Source organism: Triticum dicoccoides, chromosome 5B (assembly GCF_002162155.2).
Source record: "Triticum dicoccoides isolate Atlit2015 ecotype Zavitan chromosome 5B, WEW_v2.0, whole genome shotgun sequence".
Classification (NCBI taxonomy): Eukaryota; Viridiplantae; Streptophyta; class Magnoliopsida; order Poales; family Poaceae; genus Triticum; species Triticum dicoccoides.
This window is the reverse complement of record NC_041389.1, coordinates 88,410,728-88,424,491: the sequence shown is the minus strand read 5'-3', so window position 1 is coordinate 88,424,491 and position 13,764 is coordinate 88,410,728. Positions and strand designations below refer to the sequence as shown.

The window sequence follows — 13,764 nt, the reverse complement described above, 5'->3', positions numbered from 1 at the left end:
TAACGGCTTGCCACTCCCAGGTCCGCACCAAAGGCGATTCTACATTCTCACTACCATTACAACCGTTCCCTAACAATGGATAATGTCCTATACTACTTACTCTCCCACTCAATCACGGAGACGAGTTTTGCACGGTTTCCACCCCTCCCTCCATACCGCAGCAACACGAGTTTTTTCCACCCCTTTCAAAACGCGCTCTTCGCGCCACAAAGCCGCCCCAAGACGCGCGAGCAATGAGCATCGAGCTTAAACATATTGCAAACTTCAAAAATAATATAACGGGATTAATATATATCGCGCACGTGCGATATGTTTGTCACAAGGCGCAAAAAATAATTAAAAAGGGAATGCAACACGAGGACTTCCCAGGAGGTCACCCATCCAAGTACTACTCTCGCCCAAGCACGCTTAACTTCAAAGTTCTGATGGGATCCGGTGCTTCAGTGTTGGTATGATCGCATCCGACATGTTTCCCCGTCTTCGTCCCTTATGCTTGCCACTCCCAGGTCCACTCCAAAGACGATTCTACATTCTCACTACCATTACAACCGTTCCCTAACAATGGATAATGTCCTATACTACTTACTCTCCCGCTCAATCACGGAGACGAATTTTCCACAGTTTCCACCCCTCCCTCCATACCGCAACAACACGAGTTTCCTCCACCCTTTTAAGAACGCGCTCTTCGCGCCACAAAGCCGCCCCAAGACGCGCGAGCAATGAGCATGGAGCTTAAACATATCGCAAACGTCAAAAATAATATAACGGGATTAATATATATCGCGCACGTGCGATATGTTTGTCACAAGGCGCAAAAAATAATTAAAAAGGGAATGCAACACAAGGACTTCCCAGGAGGTCACCCATCCTAGTACTACTCTCGCCCAAGCACGCTTAACTTCGGAGTTCTGATGGGATCCGGTGCTTTAGTGCTAGTATGATCGCATCCAACATGTTTCCCCGTCTTCGTCCCTTATGCTTGCGACTCCCAGGTCCGCTCCAAAGACGATTCTACATTCTCACTACCATTACAACCGTTCCCTAACAATGGATAATGTCCTATACTACTTACTCTCCCGCTCAATCACGGAGACGAGTTTTCCACGGTTTCCACCCCTCCCTCCATACCGCAGCAGCACGAGTTTTTTCCATCCCTTTCAGAACGTGCTCTTCGCACCACAAAGCCGCCCCAAGACGCGCGAGCAATGAGCATCGAGCTTATACATATCGCAAACGTCAAAAATAATATAACAGGATTAATATATATCGCGCACGTGCGATATGTTTGTCACAAGGCGCAAAAAATAATTAAAAAGGGAATGCAACACGAGGACTTCCCAGGAGGTCACCCATCCTAGTACTACTCTCGCCCAAGCACGCTTTACTTCGGAGTTCTGATGGGATCCGGTGCTTTAGTGCTGGTATGATCGCATCCGACATGTTTCCCCGTCTTCGTGCCTTATGCTTGCCACTCCCAGGTCCGCTCCAAAGATGATTCTACATTCTCACTACCATTACAACCGTTCCCTAACAATGGATAATGTCCTATACTACTTACTCTCCCGCTCAATCACGGAGACGAGTTTTCCATGGTTTCCACCCCTCCCTCCATACCGCAGCAGCACGAGTTTTTTTCCCTTTCAGAACGTGCTCTTCGCGCCACAAAGCCGCCCCAAGACGCGCGAGCAATGAGCATCGAGCTTAAACATATCGCAAACGTCAAAAATAATATAACGGGATTAATATATATCACGCACGTGCGATATGTTTGTCACAAGGCGCAAAAAATAATTAAAAAGGGAATGCAAGACGAGGACTTCCCAGGAGGGAACCCATCCTAGTACTACTCTCGCCCAAGCAAGCTTAACTTCGGAGTTCTGATGGGATCCGGTGCTTTAGTGCTGGTATGATCGCATCCGACATGTTTCACCGTCTTCGTCCCTTATGCTTGCCACTCCCAGGTCCACTCCAAAGACGATTCTACATTCTCACTACCATTACAAACGTTCCCTAACAATGGATAATGTCCTATACTACTTACTCTCCCGCTCAATCAGGAGACGAATTTTCCACAGTTTCCACCCCTCCCTCCATACCGCAACAACACGAGTTTCTTCCACCCCTTTAAGAACGCGCTCTTCGCGCCACAAAGCCGCCCCAAGACGCGCGAGCAATGAGCATCGAGCTTAAACATATCGCAAACGTCAAAAATAATATAACGGCTTGCCACTCCCAGGTCCGCACCAAAGGTGATTCTACATTCTCACTACCATTACAACCGTTCCCTAACAATGGATAATGTCCTATACTACTTACTCTCCCGCTCAATCACGGAGACGAGTTTTGCACGGTTTCCACCCCTCCCTCCATACCGCAGCAACACGAGTTTTTTCCACCCCTTTCAAAACGCGCTCGTCGCGCCACAAAGCCGCCCCAAGACGCGCGAGCAATGAGCATCAAGCTTAAACACATCGCAAACTTCAAAAATAATATAACGGGATTAATATATATCGCGCACGTGCGATATGTTTTTCACCAGGCGCAAAAAATAATTAAAAAGTGAATGCAACACGAGGACTTCCCAGGAGGTCACCCATCCTAGTACTACTCTCGCCCAAGCACGCTTAACTTCAGAGTTCTGATGGGATCCGGTGCTTCAGTGCTGGTATGATCGCATACGACATGTTTCCCCGTCTTCGTCCCTTATGCTTGCCACTCCCAGGTCCGCTCCAAAGACGATTCTACATTCTCACTACCATTACAACCGTTCCCTAACAATGGATAATGTCCTATACTACTTACTCTCCCGCTCAATCACGGAGACGAGTTTTCCACGATTTCCACCCCTCCCTCCATACCGCAGCAGCACGAGTTTTTTCCACCCCTGTAAGAACGGGCTCTTCGCGCCACAAAGCCGCCCCAAGACGCGTGAGCAAAGAGCATCGAGCTTAAACATATCGCAAACGTCAAAAATAATATAACGGGATTAATATATATCGCGCACGTGCGATATGTTTGTCACAAGGCGCAAAAAATAATTAAAAAGGGAATGCAACACGAGGACTTCCCAAGAGGTCACCCATCCTAGTACTACTCTCGCCCAAGCACGCTTAACTTCAGAGTTCTGATGGGATCCGGTGCTTTAGTCCTGGTATGATCGCATCCGACATGTTTCCCCGTCTTCGTCCCTTATGCTTGCCACTCCCAGGTCCGCTCCAAAGACGATTCTACATTCTCACTACCATTACAACTGTTCCCTAACAATGGATAATGTCCTATACTACTTACTCTCCCGCTCAATCACGGAGACGAGTTTTCCACGGTTTCCACCCCTCCCTCCATACCGCAGCAGCACGAATTTTTTCCACCCCTTTCGAACGCGCTCTTCGCTCCACAAAGCCGCCCCAAGACGCGCGAGCAATGAGCATCAAGCTTAAACATATCGCAAACGTCAAAAATAATATAACGGGATTAATATATATCGCGCACGTGCGATATGTTTGTCACAAAGCGCAAGAAATAATTAAAAAGGGAATGCAACACGAGGACTTCCCAGGAGGTTACCCATCCTAGTACTACTCTCGCCCAAGCACGCTTAACTTCGAAGTTCTAATGGGATCCGGTGCTTTAGTGCTGGTATGATCGCATCCAACATGTTTCCCCGTCTTCGTCCCTTATGCTTGCCACTGACAGGTCCGCTCCAAAGACGATTCTACATTCTCACTACCATTACAACCGTTCCCTAACAATGGATAATTTCCTATACTACTTACTCTCCCGCTCAATCACGGAGACGAGTTTTCCACGGTTTCCACCCCTCCCTCCATACCGCAGCAGCATGAATTTTTTCCATCTCTTTCAGGACGTGCTCTTCGCGCCACAAAGCCGCCCCAAGACGCGCGAGCAATGAGCATCGAGCTTAAACATATCGCAAACGTCAAAAATAATATAACGGGATTAATATATATCGCGGACGTGCGATATGTTTGCACAAGGCGCAAAAAATAATTAAAAAGGGAATGCAACACGAGGACTTCCCAAGAGGTCACCCATCCTAGTACTACTCTCTCCCAAGCACGCTTAACTTCGTAGTTCTGATGAGATCCGGTGCTTTAGTGCTGGTATGATCGCATCCGACATGTTTCCCCGTCTTCGTCCCTTATGCTTGCCACTCCCAGGTCCGCTCCAAAGACGATTCTACATTCTCACTACCATTACAACTGTTCCCTAACAATGGATAATGTCCTATACTACTTACTCTCCCGCTCAATCACGGAGACGAGTTTTCCACGGTTTCCACCCCTCCCTCCATACCGCAGCAGCACGAGTTTTTTCCACCCCTTTCGAACGCGCTCTTCGCGCCACAAAGCCGCCCCAAGACGCGCGAGCAATGAGCATCGAGCTTAAACATATCGCAAACGTCAAAAATAATATAACGGGATTAATATATATCGCGCACGTGCGATATGTTTGTCACAAGGCGCAAAAAATAATTAAAAAGGGAATGCAACACGAGGACTTCCCAGGAGGTCACCCATCCTAGTACTACTCTCGCCCAAGCATGCTTAACTGCGGAGTTCTGATGGGATCTGGTGCTTTACTGCTGGTATGATCGCATCCGACAAGTTTCCCCGTCTTCGTCCCTTATGCTTGCCACTCCCAGGTCCGCTCCAAAGACGATTCTACATTCTCACTACCATTACAACCTTCCCTAACAATGGATAATGTCCTATACTACTTACTCTCCCGCTCAATCACGAAGACGAATTTTCCACGGTTTCCACCCCTCCCTCCATACCGCAGCAACACGAGTTTTTTCCACCTCTTTCAGAACGCGCTCTTCGCGCCACAAAGCCGCCCCAAGACGCGCGAGCAATGAGCATCGAGCTTAAACATATCGCAAACGTCAAAAATAATATAACGGCTTGCCACTCCCAGGTCCGCACCAAAGACGATTCTACATTCTCACTACCATTACAACCGTTCCCTAACAATGGATAATGTCCTATACTACTTACTCTCCCGCTCAATCACGGAGACGAGTTTTCCACGGTTTCCACCCCTCCCTCCATACTGCAGCAGCACGAGTTTTTTCCATCCCTTTCAGAACGTGCTCTTCGCACCACAAAGCCGCCCCAAGACGCGCGAGCAATGAGCATCGAGCTTAAACATATCGCAAACGTCAAAAATAATATAACGGGGTTAATATATATCGTGCACGTGCGATATGTTTGTCACAAGGCGCAAAAAATAATTAAAAAGGGAATGCAACACGAGGACTTCCTAGGAGGTCACCCATCCTAGTACTACTCTCGCCCAAGCACGCTAAACTTCGGAGTTCTGATGGGATCCGGTGCTTTACTGCTGGTATGATCGCATCCGACATGTTTCCCCGTCTTCGTGCCTTATGCTTGCCACTCCCAGGTCCGCTCCAAAGACGATTCTACATTCTCACTACCATTACAACCGTTCCCTAACAATGGATAATGTCCTATACTACTTACTCTCCCGCTCAATCACGGAGACGAGTTTTCCACGGTTTCCACCCCTCCCTCCATACCGCAGCAGCACGAGTTTTTTCCATCCCTTTCAGAACGTGCTCTTCGCACCACAAAGCCACCCCAAGACGCGCGAGCAATGAGCATCGAGCTTAAACATATCGCAAACATCACAAATAATATAACGGGATTAATATATATCGCGCACATGCGATATGTTTGTCACAAGGCGCAAAAAATAATTAAAAAGGGAATGCAACACGAGGACTTCCCAGGAGGTCACCCATCCTAGTACTACTCTCGCCCAAGCAGGCTTAACTTCGGAGTTCTGATGGGATCCGGTGCTTTAGTGCTGGTATGATCGCATCCAACATGTTTCCCCGTCTTCGTCCCTTATGCTTGCGACTCCCAGGTCCGCTCCAAAGACGATTCTACATTCTCACTACCATTACAACCGTTCCCTAACAATGGATAATGTCCTATACTACTTACTCTCCCGCTCAATCACGGAGACGGGTTTTCCACGGTTTGCACCCCTCCCTCCATACCGCAGCAGCACGAGTTTTTTCCATCCCTTTCAGAACGTGCTCTTCGCGCCACAAAGCCGCCCCAAGACGCGCGAGCAATGAGCATCGAGCTTAAACATATCGCAAACGTCAAAAATAATATAACGGGATTAATATATATCGCGCACGTGCGATATGTTTGTCACAAGGCGCAAAAAATAATTAAAAAGGGAATGCAACACGAGGACTTCCCAGGAGGGAACCCATCCTAGTACTACTCTCGCCCAAGCACGCTTTAACTTCGGAGTTCTGATGGGATCCGGTGCTTTAGTGCTGGTATGATCGCATCCAACATGTTTCCCCGTCTTCGTCCCTTATGCTTGCGACTCCCAGGTCCGCTCCAAAGACGATTCTACATTCTCACTACCATTACAACCGTTCCCTAACAATGGATAATGTCCTATACTACTTACTCTCCCGCTCAATCACGGAGACGAGTTTTCCACGGTTTCCACCCCTCCCTCCATACCGCAGCAGCACGAGTTTTTTCCATCCCTTTCAGAACGTGCTCTTCGCACCACAAAGCCGCCCCAAGACACGCGAGCAATGAGCATCGAGCTTAAACATATCGCAAACGTCAAAAATAATATAACGGGGTTAATATATATCGCGCACGTGCGATATGTTTGTCACAAGGCGCAAAAAATAATTAAAAAGGGAATGCAACACGAGGACTTCCTAGGAGGTCACCCATCCTAGTACTACTCTCTCCCAAGCACGCTAAACTTCGGAGTTCTGATGGGATCCGGTGCTTTACTGCTGGTATGATCGCATCCGACATGTTTCCCCGTCTTCGTGCCTTATGCTTGCCACTCCCAGGTCCGCTCCAAAGACGATTCTACATTCTCACTACCATTACAACCGTTCCCTAACAATGGATAATGTCCTATACTACTTACTCTCCCGCTCAATCACGGAGACGAGTTTTCCACGGTTTCCACCCCTCCCTCCATACCGCAGCAGCACGAGTTTTTTCCATCCCTTTCAGAACGTGCTCTTCGCACCACAAAGCCACCCCAAGACGCGCGAGCAATGAGCATCGAGCTTAAACATATCGCAAACATCACAAATAATATAACGGGATTAATATATATCGCGCACATGCGATATGTTTGTCACAAGGCGCAAAAAATAATTAAAAAGGGAATGCAACACGAGGACTTCCCAGGAGGTCACCCATCCTAGTACTACTCTCGCCCAAGCAGGCTTAACTTCGGAGTTCTGATGGGATCCGGTGCTTTAGTGCTGGTATGATCGCATCCAACATGTTGCCCCGTCTTCGTCCATTATGCTTGCGACTCCCAGGTCCGCTCCAAAGACGATTCTACATTCTCACTACCATTACAACCGTTCCCTAACAATGGATAATGTCCTATACTACTTACTCTCCCGCTCAATCACGGAGACGGGTTTTCCACGGTTTGCACCCCTCCCTCCATACCGCAGCAGCACGAGTTTTTTCCATCCCTTTCAGAACGTGCTCTTCGCGCCACAAAGCCGCCCCAAGACGCGCGAGCAATGAGCGTCGAGCTTAAACATATCGCAAACGTCAAAAATAATATAACGGGATTAATATATATCGCGCACGTGCGATATGTTTGTCACAAGGCGGAAAAAATAATTAAAAAGGGAATGCAACACGAGGACTTCCCAGGAGGGAACCCATCCTAGTACTACTCTCGCCCAAGCACGCTTTAACTTCGGAGTTCTGATGGGATCCGGTGCTTTAGTGCTGGTATGATCGCATCCAACATGTTTCCCCGTCTTCGTCCCTTATGCTTGCGACTCCCAGGTCCGCTCCAAAGACGATTCTACATTCTCACTACCATTACAACCGTTCCCTAACAATGGATAATGTCCTATACTACTTACTCTCCCGCTCAATCACGGAGACGAGTTTTCCACGGTTTCCACCCCTCCCTCCATACCGCAGCAGCACGAGTTTTTTCCATCCCTTTCAGAACGTGCTCTTCGCACCACAAAGCCGCCCCAAGACGCGCGAGCAATGAGCATCGAGCTTAAACATATCGCAAACGTCAAAAATAATATAACGGGATTAATATATATCGCGCACGTGCGATATGTTTGTCACAAGGCGCAAAAAATAATTAAAAAGGGAAAGCAACACGAGGACTTCCCAGGAGGTCACCCATCCTAGCACTACTCTCGCCCAAGCACGCTTAACTTCGGAGTTCTGATGGGATCCGGTGCTTTAGTGCTGGTATGATCGCATCCAACATGTTTCCCCGTCTTCGTCCCTTATGCTTGCGACTCCCAGGTCCGCTCCAAAGACGATTCTACATTCTCACTACCATTACAACCGTTCCCTAACAATCGATAATGTCCTATACTACTTACTCTCCTGCTCAATCACGGAGACGAGTTTTCCACGGTTTGCACCCCTCCCTCCATACAGCAGCAGCACGAGTTTTTTCCATCCCTTTCAGAACGTGCTCTTCGCGCCACAAATCCGCCCCAAGACGCCTGAGCAATGAGCATCGAGCTTAAACATATCGCAAACGTCAAAAATAATATAACGGGATTAATATATATCGCGCACGTGCGATATGTTTGTCACAAGGCGCAAAAAAGAATTAAAAAGGGAATGCAACACGAGGACTTCCCAGGAGGGAACCCATCCTAGTACTACTCTCGCCCAAGCACGCTTTAACTTCGGAGTTCTGATGGGATCCGGTGCTTTAGTGCTGGTATGATCGCATCCAACATGTTTCCCCGTCTTCGTCCCTTATGCTTGCGACTCCCAGGTCCGCTCCAAAGAAGATTCTACATTCTCACTACCATTACAACCGTTCCCTAACAATGGATAATGTCCTATACTACTTACTCTCCCGCTCAATCACGGAGACGAGTTTTCCACGGTTTCCACCCCTCCCTCCATACCGCAGCAGCACGAGTTTTTTCCACCCCTTTCGAACGCGCTCTTCGCACCACAAAGCCGCCCCAAGACGCGCGAGCAATGAGCATCGAGCTTAAACATATCGCAAACGTCAAAAATAATATAACAGGATTAATATATATCGCGCACGTGCGATATGTTTGTCACAAGGCGCAAAAAATAATTAAAAAGGGAATGCAACACGAGGACTTCCCAGGAGGTCACCCATCCTAGTACTACTCTCGCCCAAGCACGCTTTACTTCGGAGTTCTGATGGGATCCGGTGCTTTAGTGCTGGTATGATCGCATCCAACATGTTTCCCCGTCTTCGTGCCTTATGCTTGCCACTCCCAGGTCCGCTCCAAAGACGATTCTACATTCTCACTACCATTACAACCGTTCCCTAACAATGGATAATGTCCTATACTACTTACTCTCCCGCTCAATCACGGAGACGAGTTTTCCACGGTTTCCACCCCTCCCTCCATACCGCAGCAGCACGAGTTTTTTTCCCTTTCAGAACGTGCTCTTCGCGCCACAAAGCCGCCCCAAGACGCGCGAGCAATGAGCATCGAGCTTAAACATATCGCAAACGTCAAAAATAATATAACGGGATTAATATATATCACGCACGTGCGATATGTTTGTCACAAGGCGCAAAAAATAATTAAAAAGGGAATGCAAGACGAGGACTCCCAGGAGGGAACCCATCCTAGTACTACTCTCGCCCAAGCACGCTTAACTTCGGAGTTCTGATGGGATCCGGTGCTTTAGTGCTGGTATGATCGCATCCGACATGTTTCACCGTATTCGTCCCTTATGCTTGCCACTCCCAGGTCCACTCCAAAGACGATTCTACATTCTCACTACCATTACAAACGTTCCCTAACAATGGATAATGTCCTATACTACTTACTCTCCCGCTCAATCACGGAGACGAATTTTCCACAGTTTCCACCCCTCCCTCCATACCGCAACAACACGAGTTTCTTCCACCCCTTTAAGAACGCGCTCTTCGCGCCACAAAGCCGCCCCAAGACGCGCGAGCAATGAGCATCGAGCTTAAACATATCGCAAACGTCAAAAATAATATAACGGCTTGCCACTCCCAGGTCCAAACCAAAGGCGATTCTACATTCTCACTACCATTACAACCGTTCCCTAACAATGGATAATGTCCTATACTACTTACTCTCCCGCTCAATCACGGAGACGAGTTTTGCACGGTTTCCACCCCTCCCTCCATACCGCAGCAACACGAGTTTTTTCCACCCCTTTCAAAACGCGCTCGTCGCGCCACAAAGCCGCCCCAAGACGCGCGAGCAATGAGCATCGAGCTTAAACATATCGCAAACTTCAAAAATAATATAACGGGATTAATATATATCGCGCACGTGCGATATGTTTGTCACCAGGCGCAAAAAATAATTAAAAAGTGAATGCAACACGAGGACTTCCCAGGAGGTCACCCATCCTAGTACTACTCTCGCCCAAGCACGCTTTACTTCGGAGTTCTGATGGGATCCGGTGCTTCAGTGCTGGTATGATCGCATACGACATGTTTCCCCGTCTTATTCCCTTATGCTTGCCACTCCCAGGTCCGCTCCAAAGACGATTCTACATTCTCACTTCCATTACAACCGTTCCCTAACAATGGATAATGTCCTATACTACTTACTCTCCCGCTCAATCACGGAGACGAGTTTTCCACGATTTCCACCCCTCCCTCCATACCGCAGCAGCACGAGTTTTTTCCACCCCTGTAAGAACGGGCTCTTCGCGCCACAAAGCCGCCCCAAGACGCGCGAGCAAAGAGCATCGAGCTTAAACATATCGCAAACGTCAAAAATAATATAACGGGATTAATATATATCGCGCACGTGCGATATGTTTGTCACAAGGCGCAAAAAATAATTAAAAAGGGAATGCAACACGAGGACTTCCCAGGAGGTCACCCATCCTAGTACTACTCTCGCCCAAGCACGCTTAACTTCAGAGTTCTGATGGGATCCGGTGCTTTAGTCCTGGTATGATCGCATCCGACATGTTTCCCCGTCTTCGTCCCTTATGCTTGCCACTCCCAGGTCCGCTCCAAAGACGATTCTACATTCTCACTACCATTACAACTGTTCCCTAACAATGGATAATGTCCTATACTACTTACTCTCCCGCTCAATCACGGAGACGAGTTTTCCACGGTTTCCACCCCTCCCTCCATACCGCAGCAGCACGAATTTTTTCCACCCCTTTCGAACGCGTCTTCGCGCCACAAAGCCGCCCCAAGACGCGCGAGCAATGAGCATCGAGCTTAAACATATCGCAAACGTCAAAAATAATATAACGGGATTAATATATATCGCGCACGTGCGATATGTTTGTCACAAAGCGCAAGAAATAATTAAAAAGGGAATGCAACACGAGGACTTCCCAGGAGGTTACCCATCCTAGTACTACTCTCGCCCAAGCACGCTTAACTTCGAAGTTCTAATGGGATCCGCTGCTTTAGTGCTGGTATGATCGCATCCAACATGTTTCCCCGTCTTCGTCCCTTATGCTTGCCACTCCCAGGTCCGCTCCAAAGACGATTCTACATTCTCACTACCATTACAACCGTTCCCTAACAATGGATAATGTCCTATACTACTTACTCTCCCGCTCAATCACGGAGACGAGTTTTCCACGGTTTCCACCCCTCCCTCCATACCGCAGCAGCACGAATTTTTTCCATCTCTTTCAGAACGTGCTCTTCGCGCCACAAAGCCGCCCCAAGACGCGCGAGCAATGAGCGTCGAGCTTAAACATATCGCAAACGTCAAAAATAATATAACGGGATTAATATATATCGCGCACGTATGATATGTTTGCACAAGGCGCAAAAAATAATTAAAAAGGGAATGCAACACGAGGACTTCCCAGGAGGTCACCCATCCTAGTACTACTCTCGCCCAAGCACGCTTAACTTCGTAGTTCTGACGGGATCCGGTGCTTTAGTGCTGGTATGATCGCATCCGACATGTTTCCCCGTCTTCGTCCCTTATGCTTGCCACTCCCAGGTCCGCTCCAAAGACGATTCTACATTCTCACTACCATTACAACTGTTCCCTAACAATGGATAATGTCCTATACTACTTACTCTCCCGCTCAATCACGGAGATGAGTTTTCCACGGTTTCCACCCCTCCCTCCATACTGCAGCAGCACGAGTTTTTTCCATCCCTTTCGAACGCACTCTTCGCGCCACAAAGCCGCCCCAAGACGCGCGAGCAATGAGCATCGAGCTTAAACATATCGCAAACGTCAAAAATAATATAACGGGATTAATATATATCGCGCACGTGCGATATGTTTGTCACAAAGCGCAAGAAATAATTAAAAAGGGAATGCAACACGAGGACTTCCCAGGAGGTCACCCATCCTAGTACTACTCTCGCCCAAGCACGCTTAACTTCGGAGTTCTAATGGGATCCGCTGCTTTAGTGCTGGTATGATCGCATCCAACATGTTTCCCCGTCTTCGTCCCTTATGCTTGCCACTCACAGGTCCGCTCCAAAGACGATTCTACATTCTCACTACCATTACAACCGTTCCCTAACAATGGATAATTTCCTATACTACTTACTCTCCCGCTCAATCACGGAGACGAGTTTTCCACGGTTTCCACCCCTCCCTCCATACCGCAGCAGCATGAATTTTTTCCATCTCTTTCAGAACGTGCTCTTCGCGCCACAAAGCCGCCCCAAGACGCGCGAGCAATGAGCATCGAGCTTAAACATATCGCAAACGTCAAAAATAATATAACGGGATTAATATATATCGCGCACGTGCGATATGTTTGCACAAGGCGCAAAAAATAATTAAAAAGGGAATGCAACACGAGGACTTCCCAGGAGGTCACCCATCCTAGTACTACTCTCGCCCAAGCACGCTTAACTTCGTAGTTCTGATGGGATCCGGTGCTTTAGTGCTGGTATGATCGCATCCAACATGTTTCCCCGTCTTCGTCCCTTATGCTTGCCACTCCCAGGTCCGCTCCAAAGACGATTCTACATTCTCACTACCATTACAACTGTTCCCTAACAATGGATAATGTCCTATACTACTTACTCTCCCGCTCAATCACGGAGACGAGTTTTCCACGGTTTCCACCCCTCCCTCCATACGGCAGCAGCACGAGTTTTTTCCACCCCTTTCGAACGCGCTCTTCGCGCCACAAAGCCGCCCCAAGACGCGCGAGCAATGAGCATCGAGGTTAAACATATCGCAAACGTCAAAAATAATATAACAGGATTAATATATATCGCGCACGTGCGATATGTTTGTCACAAGGCGCAAAAAATAATTAAAAAGGGAATGCAACACGAGGACTTCCCAGGAGGTCACCCATCCTAGTACTACTCTCGCCCAAGCATGCTTAACTGCGGAGTTCTGATGGGATCTGGTGCTTTACTGCTGGTATGATCGCATCCGACATGTTTCCCCGTCTTCGTCCCTTATGCTTGCCACTCCCAGGTCCGCTCCAAAGACGATTCTACATTCTCACTACCATTACAACCTTCCCTAACAATGGATAATGTCCTATACTACTTACTCTCCCGCTCAATCACGAAGACGAATTTTCCACGGTTTCCACCCCTCCCTCCATACCGCAGCAACACGAGTTTTTTCCACCTCTTTCAGAACGCGCTCTTCGCGCCACAAAGCCGCCCCAAGACGCGCGAGCAATGAGCATCGAGCTTAAACATATCGCAAACGTCAAAAATAATATAACGGCTTGCCACTCCCAGGTCCGCACCAAAGACGATTCT

General features: G+C 48.2%; 26 non-coding genes across 26 annotated transcripts; all 26 read right to left on the bottom strand.

Annotated features, from left to right (window-relative positions):
• Positions 1–344: 344 nt before the first annotated feature.
• Positions 345–463, bottom strand: LOC119313779. Its single transcript, XR_005152044.1, has one exon. It is a non-coding gene; the product is annotated as a 5S ribosomal RNA (ribosomal RNA).
• Positions 464–830: 367 nt separating this feature from the next.
• Positions 831–949, bottom strand: LOC119313418. The gene has a single exon (XR_005151706.1). It is a non-coding gene; the product is annotated as a 5S ribosomal RNA (ribosomal RNA).
• Positions 950–1,316: 367 nt separating this feature from the next.
• Positions 1,317–1,435, bottom strand: LOC119313721. The gene has a single exon (XR_005151986.1). It is a non-coding gene; the product is annotated as a 5S ribosomal RNA (ribosomal RNA).
• Positions 1,436–1,799: 364 nt separating this feature from the next.
• On the bottom strand, positions 1,800–1,918 carry LOC119313818. The gene has a single exon (XR_005152083.1). It is a non-coding gene; the product is annotated as a 5S ribosomal RNA (ribosomal RNA).
• Positions 1,919–2,560: 642 nt separating this feature from the next.
• Positions 2,561–2,679, bottom strand: LOC119313542. The gene has a single exon (XR_005151817.1). It is a non-coding gene; the product is annotated as a 5S ribosomal RNA (ribosomal RNA).
• Positions 2,680–3,046: 367 nt separating this feature from the next.
• LOC119313602 lies at positions 3,047–3,165 on the bottom strand. Its single transcript, XR_005151874.1, has one exon. It is a non-coding gene; the product is annotated as a 5S ribosomal RNA (ribosomal RNA).
• Positions 3,166–3,531: 366 nt separating this feature from the next.
• LOC119313575 lies at positions 3,532–3,650 on the bottom strand. Its single transcript, XR_005151848.1, has one exon. It is a non-coding gene; the product is annotated as a 5S ribosomal RNA (ribosomal RNA).
• Positions 3,651–4,016: 366 nt separating this feature from the next.
• Positions 4,017–4,135, bottom strand: LOC119313867. Its single transcript, XR_005152126.1, has one exon. It is a non-coding gene; the product is annotated as a 5S ribosomal RNA (ribosomal RNA).
• Positions 4,136–4,501: 366 nt separating this feature from the next.
• Positions 4,502–4,620, bottom strand: LOC119313689. Its single transcript, XR_005151958.1, has one exon. It is a non-coding gene; the product is annotated as a 5S ribosomal RNA (ribosomal RNA).
• A 642-nt stretch (positions 4,621–5,262) lies between these two features.
• On the bottom strand, positions 5,263–5,381 carry LOC119313792. The gene has a single exon (XR_005152056.1). It is a non-coding gene; the product is annotated as a 5S ribosomal RNA (ribosomal RNA).
• A 367-nt stretch (positions 5,382–5,748) lies between these two features.
• On the bottom strand, positions 5,749–5,867 carry LOC119313534. Its single transcript, XR_005151809.1, has one exon. It is a non-coding gene; the product is annotated as a 5S ribosomal RNA (ribosomal RNA).
• A 367-nt stretch (positions 5,868–6,234) lies between these two features.
• LOC119313771 lies at positions 6,235–6,354 on the bottom strand. Its single transcript, XR_005152036.1, has one exon. It is a non-coding gene; the product is annotated as a 5S ribosomal RNA (ribosomal RNA).
• Positions 6,355–6,721: 367 nt separating this feature from the next.
• LOC119313915 lies at positions 6,722–6,840 on the bottom strand. Its single transcript, XR_005152170.1, has one exon. It is a non-coding gene; the product is annotated as a 5S ribosomal RNA (ribosomal RNA).
• A 367-nt stretch (positions 6,841–7,207) lies between these two features.
• Positions 7,208–7,326, bottom strand: LOC119313533. The gene has a single exon (XR_005151808.1). It is a non-coding gene; the product is annotated as a 5S ribosomal RNA (ribosomal RNA).
• A 367-nt stretch (positions 7,327–7,693) lies between these two features.
• On the bottom strand, positions 7,694–7,813 carry LOC119313770. Its single transcript, XR_005152035.1, has one exon. It is a non-coding gene; the product is annotated as a 5S ribosomal RNA (ribosomal RNA).
• A 367-nt stretch (positions 7,814–8,180) lies between these two features.
• LOC119313615 lies at positions 8,181–8,299 on the bottom strand. The gene has a single exon (XR_005151887.1). It is a non-coding gene; the product is annotated as a 5S ribosomal RNA (ribosomal RNA).
• A 367-nt stretch (positions 8,300–8,666) lies between these two features.
• Positions 8,667–8,786, bottom strand: LOC119313769. The gene has a single exon (XR_005152034.1). It is a non-coding gene; the product is annotated as a 5S ribosomal RNA (ribosomal RNA).
• A 366-nt stretch (positions 8,787–9,152) lies between these two features.
• LOC119313708 lies at positions 9,153–9,271 on the bottom strand. The gene has a single exon (XR_005151975.1). It is a non-coding gene; the product is annotated as a 5S ribosomal RNA (ribosomal RNA).
• A 364-nt stretch (positions 9,272–9,635) lies between these two features.
• On the bottom strand, positions 9,636–9,753 carry LOC119313763. The gene has a single exon (XR_005152028.1). It is a non-coding gene; the product is annotated as a 5S ribosomal RNA (ribosomal RNA).
• A 643-nt stretch (positions 9,754–10,396) lies between these two features.
• LOC119313525 lies at positions 10,397–10,515 on the bottom strand. The gene has a single exon (XR_005151802.1). It is a non-coding gene; the product is annotated as a 5S ribosomal RNA (ribosomal RNA).
• Positions 10,516–10,882: 367 nt separating this feature from the next.
• LOC119313573 lies at positions 10,883–11,001 on the bottom strand. Its single transcript, XR_005151847.1, has one exon. It is a non-coding gene; the product is annotated as a 5S ribosomal RNA (ribosomal RNA).
• Positions 11,002–11,366: 365 nt separating this feature from the next.
• LOC119313752 lies at positions 11,367–11,485 on the bottom strand. Its single transcript, XR_005152017.1, has one exon. It is a non-coding gene; the product is annotated as a 5S ribosomal RNA (ribosomal RNA).
• A 366-nt stretch (positions 11,486–11,851) lies between these two features.
• On the bottom strand, positions 11,852–11,970 carry LOC119313616. Its single transcript, XR_005151888.1, has one exon. It is a non-coding gene; the product is annotated as a 5S ribosomal RNA (ribosomal RNA).
• Positions 11,971–12,336: 366 nt separating this feature from the next.
• LOC119313553 lies at positions 12,337–12,455 on the bottom strand. The gene has a single exon (XR_005151827.1). It is a non-coding gene; the product is annotated as a 5S ribosomal RNA (ribosomal RNA).
• A 366-nt stretch (positions 12,456–12,821) lies between these two features.
• Positions 12,822–12,940, bottom strand: LOC119313572. Its single transcript, XR_005151846.1, has one exon. It is a non-coding gene; the product is annotated as a 5S ribosomal RNA (ribosomal RNA).
• Positions 12,941–13,306: 366 nt separating this feature from the next.
• On the bottom strand, positions 13,307–13,425 carry LOC119313688. Its single transcript, XR_005151957.1, has one exon. It is a non-coding gene; the product is annotated as a 5S ribosomal RNA (ribosomal RNA).
• Between the last annotated feature and the right edge of the window lie 339 nt (positions 13,426–13,764).